Below are 12,161 nucleotides of genomic sequence, written 5' to 3'. Positions count from 1 at the left end.
GTCATGTGTGACATTGGAAAGCAGAAGTGCATTTAAATTCCTTACAGGTGCATTTTGTTAAGTTTTATTTAAAGATCCTAAACGTGTTCTTTCCTGGGTGAGAGATATTTTTGCTGTGCAGGAGCCGGAGTAATACATTTGAATGTACTTCTCCTTCAGGTGTCATAATTGACATCACAAATCAAAGATGGCTGCCCCTAATTTAAAATAAAATGAGGGCTTTAATCATATGCTTTTAGATTTCTTTCTGTTGAGCATTGCTGATCTAGGAGGACATTTTAAGCAGTTGGAAATTCACCAACCAATAAAAGTCAATGTGCAAGGTCACGACTCACAGGGCCCTTTATATACTGTTATGATGCACCTAAGTCTGATTTTACAAATGTAAAGGTAATGTGAACTTTCACGAAAAATTTGGCAAATCAAATTTGGAAACATTTGCCTATATCTACAGGGGTCCCAAAACTACCAAGGTGGTAATTTTATAGCTGCCGCCACCTAGCAAAAGGAAAATAAAGTGACTTGCCAGTGATTATAATTAGCCAACTGGGATTTCAAATCAAGTTCACCAACTACAAAGACTATTAGGGTATTACAGGGTTATTTATAGGCTACTGCTGGTCTCTGATAAAAGTTGTCTGTGTGGTGCTGTTAAATAAACGAACGTAACCAGACCTTCTAAAATATAGTTTGAGTTACAGCACTGGAATTTGGGGGGGATTAAACCACATTATTTTTAGTTCTGGGGACACCCCAGTGTCCAAAATTCCTATCAATGTTAATGCTCCCAGAAGGAAAATCAAAATGGCCACCAAATCACCAGTAACAAAACCAGGAAATATATCTGGAACCCGAGAGTGCCCCAGAGCTACTGTTCAATTCCGAAGGGCCCTTCGGTTCCAATGCTGTAAATATGTTTTATTTTTTATTTAGATGAGATTGCTGCTTTAGGAATACATATTTTTTGTATTGTTGGGTCAAAGGCACATTCACTTCTGTTTTTCAGAAACTTTGCTTTTCACTTTTTAGTAACAGAAATATGGACATTTGCTTTTAAAAAAAATAATATTATATTTATGTCATTATATTTTTGTTGATCCACGGAATCTTTAATATAGAAATTCCTCACAATTTTTATGTATGTTAAAATAATCTATTGTGGGAATACTATAATTAATTTGTTGTGGCATATATTCAATACTTGCTGGCTGTAGGGGATTTCCTTTTCACATGACATTACCAACACAGAGTTGTTTGCCATGAGACACTGTAACTGGAACATGTGACAGGAAGTAGACTAAAGTCAATGTATTATTCATCAAAAGAGTCATGAGGGGTTTCAAGGATTCATAGTCTGAATGCAAGCCTGGGAAATGCCCAGTGACAGTCTCACCAAGTTTCAGTATTGAAGCACCTTTTTCTTTGAATAGTGCTATAAACTTTCTTTATTGTAGTGGCATGATGATGGTAAGCTATAATATATGCAAATTACCAAAGATAGCAGAGGTAGAAAAACCTGTTGGTATCTATTGGTCCTCCGTGGCCACTATATTATGTTATCATTATGTTTATGATGGTCATGTCATGGTTCTGTGTTAGCATTACAGCGTGGTACTGCATTTGAGGTGAGTGCAATTCTCTCCACTGTGGAGCGTCTCTGCTGCCTACAAGCGGGTATTTGATCAGCTGTGTTTGCTCACATTTATTAGACAACCATTTTCAATTGCCCTTTATGCTGCAGTTGGTTTGTGCAGGTATGAGATTATATACATATATTTGTGTACATTGCTAGCTATATATACACCATACCACTAATTGTAGGTGGAGAGTATTTGTTACTTATAGCTGCTAACATTGTAAATATTCACAATATATGTTAATACTCTGCACACCAACATATTATTTTTGCACCTTGAGTCACTCATTTCCATGTGTTTGGGTGTTGGATACTCTTGTTTTTTGATTTTTTTTTACTATTGTGCCAATGATGATTTAATAAACAGGGTACTCTATACCTGAACAGAGTAGGATATCTATCCAAGCACCCTCATACAGTTTGGATTCTCCTATATTATCTATTGCTCTTGTCTCATATATCCATTATAAGTACTTATGAGTTGACTTTTTGATAGCGTTAATTGTGTATGTCTCCACCACCACAACACATAGAGGATTTTATTTATTCCTAATGTAAATACCTAATTTGTTTGTGTATATATTATTAACTTTGGATGTAATCAAATTTTATTATTTTGAGGTTTTTAACATTTTTTCTGGTCCGAAAAATCATTCATGATTGCTTATCAGAATTTATCTGAAGGATGGTTATAGTCCTGACTATTATTAATTTATGTATTGAGTGCAATATTGGAGGTGCTTCAGATCCCCTTGGATCAACTTTGTATAAATTACCAAAGATGCAATAAAAAAAAATAGAATACAACACCATTGCCCAAAGCCTACTTTCTGATGATCTGAAATGCATTGTTACTATTTATTATTGTTCATTTATTAAGGTTTGTGTGGTCCCCTGTACCTGGGAAGGAACTACCGGTACTACTATTACCTGTCTGGCAACCAGGAGGCCTGAGCTTCCGCTACTGGGAGCCTGGGGTGATATCTGGTTCATCTCTGGGCAGCACCTCCACCTGTAAGGGATCCCAATGTGGTGGGATAAGCCCCTTACAGGAACAATACCAATAATACACACATTCCAGTAAAGGTTGTTATTATATACCGAACACAAGAATCAGTACCCTATACCACACAGTATAATATGCCCCACCCTGATGCCGCCAGTGAGTGGCACCAATACACTGATGTTCTTTTCCCCAATGTCAGGGCCCACCCAAAAGTATAGGAGATAGCGCTATCCCGTGAATGTTGGTGAACTTGTTGAGGTACCACGATGGCGATCTCCTCCACGTGGGGTGAATTCCCGTGGGATGGTATCACCATAAAGAGTCTCTTAAGATGTAGGTGGTCTGGTCCCAGACCACAGGCCACGAATCACAGTGCATCGTCTTCACTGTGTCCCTGACACTAAACAGTAAAAGGGGGACGCGTCTCTATAGAAGGGGCCTTCCCTGAAGCAACCACAAACTACACGTGAGCCGGGGCCTATCTGGGGCCTAAGGGAACAAACTAGGCCTAGCCTCAGAGCCACAGTTCCTGAGACACCACCTACTTGTCTGGCTCCCTTCTCCGAATGGCGTGGTCCCTCCAAGCACGCCAAATGTATCTCTCTCACTGTTGAGATCCTAGCAGCCCTATTGGCTGATGCGCATCACCTGACTAACATCACCTGGACTGCTGGGAGTTGTAGTTCCCTCTCGGAGCTTTAGGTGTAATGACCATCACTACACTAGCTCCTGCGCATGCGTGAGGTGGAGCAAGATGGCCGTCGTGCAACGCTTATCTTTCTGCGCATATGCGAGCCATCTGCACATGCACAACATGGTGGTGCCCTGCAAAGGGAGCCGCCGGGAGCCTTCGGTGATCCGATCACCTTCCGTACTGCCGCAACACCTACCGCAATGCTAGCGGAGGTAAGGGGGAGCCGAGGGAAGCCCAGAGGGGGACCTGGATATATTCTCCCCCGGTGAAAACCCCAACATCCCCGTTTGGGACAGCATATAACAATAACACAGAGAAGTTATATAATGAAAATGCTGAACATATATATATATATTTGATTTGTATTTGGACATTATTCATTTATCTGTTTTTATATATTTTTTCATATGTGTTTTTTATTTTTTATTATTTAGTCTTTATTAGCAATTCATTTCATCATATCTGCCTGTTTAGATTGGATTTAGGTGGGGCCATCTTTTCTCCCTCTTTCTATATATATACCAGCGAGGTCCCTTCCAAAGGATCTTGGCTGGACTTGATTTCTGAAATGGTAGTCTCAGTGGACTCTTCTGTATCACTAGCTGATATTAAAGTCTCTGATTCAGAGTCACTCTCTCCCGCTTGTGGGATGGGCAACAAATGGTTTCAGTGCCAGACATTTTTCCGCCCATCCTTGTCTCGTATGCGATAAACTTGAAGGCCTGGCATCTGGAACTCGACTTCAAAGGCTCCGTCTCGCCAGCGGTCAGCCAGCTTGTGTTTGCCGGGTATTCCTAGACTGCGTAGGAGAACAGCATCTCCAGGCTTTAGTTCCCAATAACGGACCTTGTGGTCATACCGGCGTTTGTTGCCGGTATTCAACCGGGCGGAAGCTTTCTCTGCTTGCTGATAAGCGCATTGCAGGCTGGCTTTAAGTCATTGTACATATTTGAAATGAGCAGTATTGGGTACCCCATCGGTAGATACCTGTAAGCGGATGTCCATGGGTAGTCGTGCCTCTCGCCCGAACATCATGAAGTACAGAATTTATCCCGTGGACTCATGTCGGGTGCAATTATATGTGTTTACCAGAGCTTCAACATGCCTACTCCATTCAGTCTTTTACAAGCCCTTGAGATTGCCTAGCATGTCGAGCAGCGTTCTGTTGAACCTCTCTGGCAGAGCATCTCCTTCAGGATGATACGGAGTGGTCTTTGACTTCTGGATATTGAGCAATTTAAGCAGCTCCTTGATAAGCTTACTCTCGAAGTCTCTGCCCTGGTCAGAGTGCATCCAATTCGGAAGGCAGTGTGTGTGTGTGTGTGTGTGTGTGTGTACACAGAGAGGACGGTAGTGTGTGGATATACAGTAGATAGCTGCAGTGTAAGTGTATATAGAGGTGTTTTAATGTATTTACCATTTTATTTTAATTTAAAAATCTATAATCTATATAAATATACAAAAGTGTCTTTAGCCTATAATAGTAATAATCCCCTAAGAACAAGGCATTATTAGCCAGTAATGCCCTGTTCTTCGGGGATTATTACTTAATTATAAAGCAGTCTTAAATCTTCAAGAAATAACACATGTATTGTATTGTATGTTTTTATTTATATAGCGCCAAAAGTGTACTCAGTGCTTTACAAAGAATACAGTACAGGGAATTATAATAATACATTGAGTGTAGCAAAATCGACAGTAGGAAAGGAAATCCCTGCCCCGAAGAGCTTACAATCTAAGTGGTATGATGGGAAATTTACAGAGACAGCAAGTGAGATTGCAATGCTTTGGTAGGAGTGACTATGGGTGTGGGACAATAGCCATGAGTGTAGGCTAATGGGATGCTTGATTTGTGGGGCAAGTTTTAAGGTAAAAGGATTAAATCATCGATGTAATTTTTGCTCTATCTGTTCAGACTGTAAGATACTGTATTCAGACCTGGTAATTCTCCCTAACATTGCTTTTAGACCTGTGGATATACATATTACCTTGCTTAGTATGTTGTGCAGGGGTTCAGGTAAGGTTTTTAGGATATCCCTGCTTTAGCACAGGTGGCTCAATCAGTGGTGCAGTCTTTCTGAGCCACTGATTGAGCCACCTGTGCTGAAGCAGGGATATCCTAAAAACCTTACTTGTTGGGGGATCTTGAAGACTGGAGTTGAGAAGCCCTGCTGTGATTGATCTATTTTTATAAAGTCCTGAGAGTACAGCATCAACACTAAAGAATAATAGTTATAAGAGTAACAATAATAATCAAAAGATGTATTTTGCTGCAGCATTGGTTTCATGAAACTAGTGGCCAAGCTTTAGATGTGGGTATTTTATAGAGATGGGTGAAAACGTTGCGCAAATGTTTTGCTGTTTACATTTTGGACATTTACCGCTGTTAAAATGCTGACAGAGATATTGACATTTTGGTAAAAAAAAAAATAGCCAATCCAAATGATCATACTCACATCGCACCTGTACAGTACCTCAACTTTCAGCAAAATATAGTAAAATAAGATGATAATTTTGGGCAAATATTGTAATTTTTCTCATAGAAATATAGAGAAATGCTGTATACATATAACTTTTGATGTAAGTTAACCCATTTGGTAGCTTCTAAAAAATAGAAATATCCCAGCCTCACATTGCAAAGCCAGTGTGACCAGCCTCACACTGAAGAGACCCAAAAGGTCAAACAGCTGTCTGTGGGTGGGTTTACTGGCTTCTTTAACACAGGCTGTGCTGAAAAGCTGTGTAATGCAGCGAGCATAAGTTTATAGGGGTCAGTGTTAAAATGGATTGGAAACAAAAGGTGACACTGTGTGCTCATTTGCATGTAATTTCCCAGACTCCCTGGCTGCAGTGGAAGCATTGTTGTATGCTAAGAGATAATGGGGAAAGCAGATTTGCAGACTTGTCTGAGACATGTGAATGGCCTCACAAGTGATATTTGCTGTAAAAAATAACACTACTATACAGTTGAATAACTAAAAGCATCAGTTTCTTAAAAAAACTCGTATTAGAATAAACCTGTCTATTACATTTTGCTTATTTTGTGGCAATATTAAACAATGATGCTAAATGTATTAGTTGATCAGCTTTACAAACTAAAAAAATTAAATGTTTTACAAAGAACATGGAAGAAATAAAGAATGTTTATAGTAACACTTCAATCACATGAATTAACTGCTAGGGCAATGATTTGCATATAAAAAAAAGTATAACTGTGCTCCACTCAAACCCCCCACTGGGAATTAAGACCATGAATTACTCTAGTGCAGAGATTATAAATCCATGACTGTTCCCTTTGTAATAAAATGTTATCCCTACCTTCACCTGTCCTTCCAAGGTTAGCCTGTTCCAAACTCATGAATATAAAATGTTTCAAATCAAAGTCTTGGTGCTATACAAAATGTTTAAGTAAATATATGCAATTTCTTATTCTGCTCTAAATGTATTTTTTGCATTTGGTCTGGTCTTTTATTAACATTTGCTTTGATTCTAGTACGTAGTTCACATTTGGCCTTACGGTATGTAGCTCAGGCCACAAGAACATCTTATTCAATATGCTATAAATGTATCTATCATTTTACCAAAAGGTGGATTCAAAAAGAAATTGTGATCCATATATTTACATATCACACATTTACTACATTTAGCTTTTGATTTGCATGCCCCTTGAACAATAACAGTTTTTATAGTAAGGCTACCAAAGGGCCCCATCAAGGTGAGTATACAGATGCCATTATTGTAATGCGTAGCTCACCACAAACCAGATGCGACCACGAGGCTGAGGTATGGAATTGTATATAACACCAACCCATAACCGCGAGGGCGCGCCTATAGTGTAGAGTAGTCTTGCAAGCCGCGTCAGTAGTACAGAAGTTAGAATAGTTTTTTATTCTTGCCGGGTCTGGACAGGAGAGTAGCGGATCGTTGGCGTACTTAGCCGAGGTCTGGATTGGAGAGTGGAGAATGGTCGTTGCGAGGGTAGCCGTGGTCAATATATGAGAGTTCAGGATACTCGTACATAAGCCGGGTCAGGAGAGGAGAAGTGCGGGATCCAAAATACGAAGCAGGGTCAGGCAACAGCAGGAACAAGGCAGACAAGGATCAAGGCAGGAATTGCAGCAAGGTACAGCGTCACTGTAACGTGTAGCTCACCACAAACGAAGCGCGACCGCTATGCTGAGGCAGGGAATTGAGTAACGCTGACCCACAGCCACGTGGGCGCGCCTAGAGTGTAGAGTAGTCGTTCAGGCGAGGTCAGGATTACAGATGGTAGAATAGTTAAGGTACTTGGGGTGAAAAGGGATCGGTGTGACATCCAGAAGACCTGAACAAAACGATGGAACTCACCAGCCAAAAATTGAATAAAAAAACTTTATTAGACTACATAAAAAATTTGAAACATCCGCATGATGCTCCTTGAGAAAGCACCACGGATGACGTGAAACGCGTGGGAGGAGGAGCTTGTTTCTCCATGTGGATGTTTCACATTTTTTATGTAGTCTAATAAAGTTTTTTTTATTCAATTTTTGGCTGGTGAGTTCCATTGTTTTGTTCAGGTCTTCTGGATGTCACACCGATCCCTTTTCACCCTGCTGCTATTCCAGGATTGGACAAGATGCCGACAGAAACGCAGTATTACACTGCGACTACGTGGCCACGAGGATAAGGGACATGGCGATTGATCGTGAGTAAATAATATACTCCACGCCGTATACAAGCTTCCATCAGGATTTATGTGCTTATATTCAGCTGTTTATTTCATTTGCGATTACTGCTGATGCACTCCCTCCTGGAGGCTACCCCAATATCCCTCATATATCCCTCATATAGAGCCTATTTCTGTCACCTGAGCAACCGGCTTACTTTCTACATTAGTTAAGGTACTTGCCAGGTTCAGGAGCGGAGAGTTGTGGATCGTCAGTGTGCGTAGCCAGGTTCAGGATTGGAGAGTATCGGATAGTCGGTGTGCGTAGCCAGGTTCAGGATAGGAGCCAGGAGAATTGTCAGACAAGCCGGATCAGGAGTAGAGAGAAGCGGAGTCCAAGGTACTAGCAGGGTCAGGCAACAAGAGGTTAATCAGCAAGCAAGGCAAGGTTCAGGAACTGGATGTGGCAAGGCACGGTGTCACAGTGACTATGCTCAGCAATGACTGACTGCAGACTGAGAGTATAAATAGGAGGAGCCTCCAATAGCCAGCCAGGGCGGAACCAGGAAGTAGAAGTGTATTGGCTGCTGGTGCACACAGGTGTACCCTAGGATGCAGCCTAATCAGGGTTGATTGTAGAACTGCTCACGCGCCATCCCACGGGTGTCACGGAGGCCAGGGGGCGGAGCTTGAGTCGCGCGTCACTCCCACGCCGATTCCTGGGACCAGAGGGGGCGGGGCCCAACGCACGGCATCCCATGCACGTCACGGAGGATGAGGGACGCGGCCTGACTTGCGTGTCAGCAGGGAGGCTGGACGAGCGTCCACATCATATGACAGTGTGAGGGGCGACCAGACAGCGCAGGATCCGCGTGCGTGTGTGTCACAGGACCAGAAGAGTGCGCATCTTGAGTGTCTGCTGCAGAAGGGTCAGAGAGGGGAGGAGACGGTCTTTGGCTGCCACGATGGCGATTCCTCACAGTCACAAACCAAGGTTATGCTCGGCAATGAGAGAATGAGCAGGCAAGGTATATAAAGGACTTCCCTCCAACAGCAAGGAGCCAGGAAGAAGTAACCTGATAGGCTGCTGGGTCACACAGGTAAGCACTCTTGTGCAGCCTGATTAGAAGTGAGGGCAGAACTCCGTGTAGTATATTGCACCCTGTGCGTCACCGACATCAGAGCGGGAATGATGTCTGGAGGCGGGCCCCGAGGGAAGACTGGCAGATCGCGCACTGTCCACGTGCCGCGCGCCACCGACGTCAGAGCGGAGGCGGGATCTGCGGGGGGATGAGCCGATCGTGCACTGTCCGCGCGCACGTATAGGAGGACCGCAGCAATGTCGCACATCCTGGGCATAACTAGAGGTTGAAGGGAAGGTATGAGATGATGAGTTTAAGCTGCCAGGATGGTGAATCCTCACAATTATTTTAAGAAATCATGGCGCCGTTTTCGTGTGCTCTGCTGTACTCCACGCGGCATTAACACGGCCTATCGCCCCAGGCACACATGCCATGACATGGGTATTCCGAGGTATACACCGCGTGATTTGTTAAAATAATCCCTGCTGCATCTGTATATTATAGGGATCCAATACTTTCAACAACAAAACAGTTAGTTGGCCGAAGATTCTCACCCCACTGATGGTTAGTGTTGAGAATTGCTTCCTATTTAGAAAGATACATTGCAATAGCTCTGTTTGCTTTCTTCTCAAAGCATTCTGGGATATAATTTGCAGCCCTGTTTTTTCTATTTGGAAAACAGGATTAAGAGGAGAGGCGGGTGAATCCTAGGGATTTATCCTAGATATCCTAGAACAATATTTCAAATGGATATATGTGATGGAAGCAGTATGGATTCAGGAGGAAAGATTTTCATAGTTTATGTTATGTATCCGAGCTTCTAAAGACTGAAAAGATTTTTCTTTACTAGGGACAACACTGCAAAACAGATTACTTAAATTGTAATCTATCAGGGGCAGGGATTACCTATTCTATTGTCTGATTTTGGCAGCTATATAAAGATATGGGCGCTATATAAAGATATTCATGCATACAAAATAAGTCAAGCAATATATTTTTACCTTTTGAAGGCCATGTTTTGCCATGAAAATCCCTTTCTAAACAAAAGTTTGACATTGTACGAGCACAATAAAGACCATGTATAGAGGAAACAATAACATAGCAGACTTTTCACAAGCTATTTGGCTTCTTAAGGAGTGCTGTCAGTAGATGAAAATGAGAAAATAAACTACTTATCTATACAAGTAATTTCAGCTGGATCCGATTATCCATCTGCTAATGTTGTGCAGTACAAGCTCCTCCAAAGGCAGATTAAGGTCAAAGAACAATCATTTTAGCGAGGTAATACAATGTTTGCTTTATATATTGTTTCAAAATTGTTCTATGATAGATAGATAGATAGATAGATAGATAGATAGATAGATAGATAGATAGATAGATAGATAGATAGATTTTACAATTTTGAAACTGTTTAAATGACAATAGATATAATAGAAAGTAAATAGGAGTATAGCAAACGCAATGTGTCGATTTTGATCAAGCACAAAAAGGAACGTAATCCCAGCATTTCTTACTACTATTGCAGTAATGTTTTACAAGCAAACACTTCATGGCACTACACAGGCTTGTTTGTTGTATCTTGTATACAAATAAAATAGGTGCAGTTAATGTAGACTTCGAGTTCCTACCACAAGGCAAATATTTAAATAAACCAACAACAAATGCAACTCGGATTTGGCTAATGTTTTGATCATTTACCATTGTGGTTTAGGCCGTGGTATAACTAAGGGAAATCACTTAATCCTCAAGAGTTATGGTAAATCAAGTGTACAGATAAAGCCAGACTGACTGTCCCATGAGCCACGGGAAGAAAAGCAAAACGCGGTGACTCCGGAGACAGTAAAAAATGCCGCTACCTGCGGGGGGGGGGGGGAGGGAAGGGGGGTGAGGCAGGAGGTTCGATCTGCCAAACAGGACCCCCACAGAGAAATTCTCGCTGTGGGAAGGAAGCTATAAAATCCATAACGTGGATTCCCCTGGCAGAAGCAACTGGAACTATAAGCCCAAGCTTAGCTAAATTTGTTTCAAGTAGAAGTCAAAGTGTCAATCCCCCCCAATAAGGTGTTTTTTATTTATTTCTTTACTTTAGGGGGCCAGATAGATGAACCACATTATTCCAAGTGTAGCATTGGTGCCCCTCGGCAACCAGAGACCCCCCTCCTGGTGTCAGCGCGGTCGCAGGTGCCGTCGGAGGCAGTGACGGACCCGCCGGCTGTTCACAAAGGTGGGGGCCAGTGCAGGGAGCGCTCGGCGTCCCTGGAGCTCCGGCGGCGCACCCGGTCAGCGGGGGCCGCCATTGCGGATGCGTGGGCATGCGGCGAGATCGCGCATGCGCGGGACAGAGTAGGGACGAGGCAGGGAGCATTACTGGAGCCAGGAGGAGTTGCGCATGCGCGAGGATAGGGCAAGGAAAGCGCGCGAACCCTAGCCTACCAGGGAAGGCTCTAGGCAGGGACTACGAGTCCCATGAGCCTCTGCACACCCCACGTGATCCCAGGGAGCCAATAGGGCTTAGGATTTCTCAGAAGGCAAGTGGATACATTTCGCGCGCTGAGCCCACGCTAGTTATTTGGAGCTGGGGAGCTGAAGGGGAAGGAAGGGTGCAGGGAGCAAGTGAAGCTCCTTCACCGCGTAAGGTCCCCCAAATCCCAGGTAGGCCCCAACTCCCCACCAGGTTAGTGGGTAATTGCTAAGGGACGGCCCAAGATAGGGACCCTGCCCTTAGTGAGTGTGTGTGTGTTGTCTTGTCAGGGTCCCGGCTGTCAGTGCTGTGAGGTCTGGCAAGAAGGCACAGGGTTTGTGCAGCACGTTTGCTGTACGCACCCAGCAGGTTGCAGTGCGTTGCTGCAGGCGCTGGGAGTACTAGTTAGAGTCAGGACTGGGAAGAGCTAGGGGAACGGAGCAGGCCATTAACCCCTTAGGTCCCAGAAAGGTCCTCACTCCCCAGTTTGTGGTGCTAGAGTTAGATAGGGACACAGCGGACGCTGCGTTTCCCATGAAGAGGTTCGGGCTCAAGTCGGGGCCCACAGAGACTATCTCTAGGGTGGGATCGCCCCTGGGGTCTGCGTGCAAGGAACCAGCTTGGGATCAGACGGAAT

General features: G+C 43.3%; 1 long non-coding RNA gene across 1 annotated transcript in view; it reads left to right on the top strand.

Annotated features, from left to right (window-relative positions):
• LOC142487262 (uncharacterized) overlaps nt 1–12,161 on the top strand; it is a 29,675-nt gene that overhangs the window by 2,076 nt on the left and 15,438 nt on the right. The gene's annotated exons all lie outside the window — the stretch shown is intronic.

This window comes from Ascaphus truei, chromosome 2 (assembly GCF_040206685.1).
Source record: "Ascaphus truei isolate aAscTru1 chromosome 2, aAscTru1.hap1, whole genome shotgun sequence".
In the NCBI taxonomy this organism is placed as follows: Eukaryota; Metazoa; Chordata; class Amphibia; order Anura; family Ascaphidae; genus Ascaphus; species Ascaphus truei.
The sequence above is the reverse complement of the archived record's forward strand: the minus strand, read 5'-3'. Positions and strand labels throughout refer to the sequence as shown.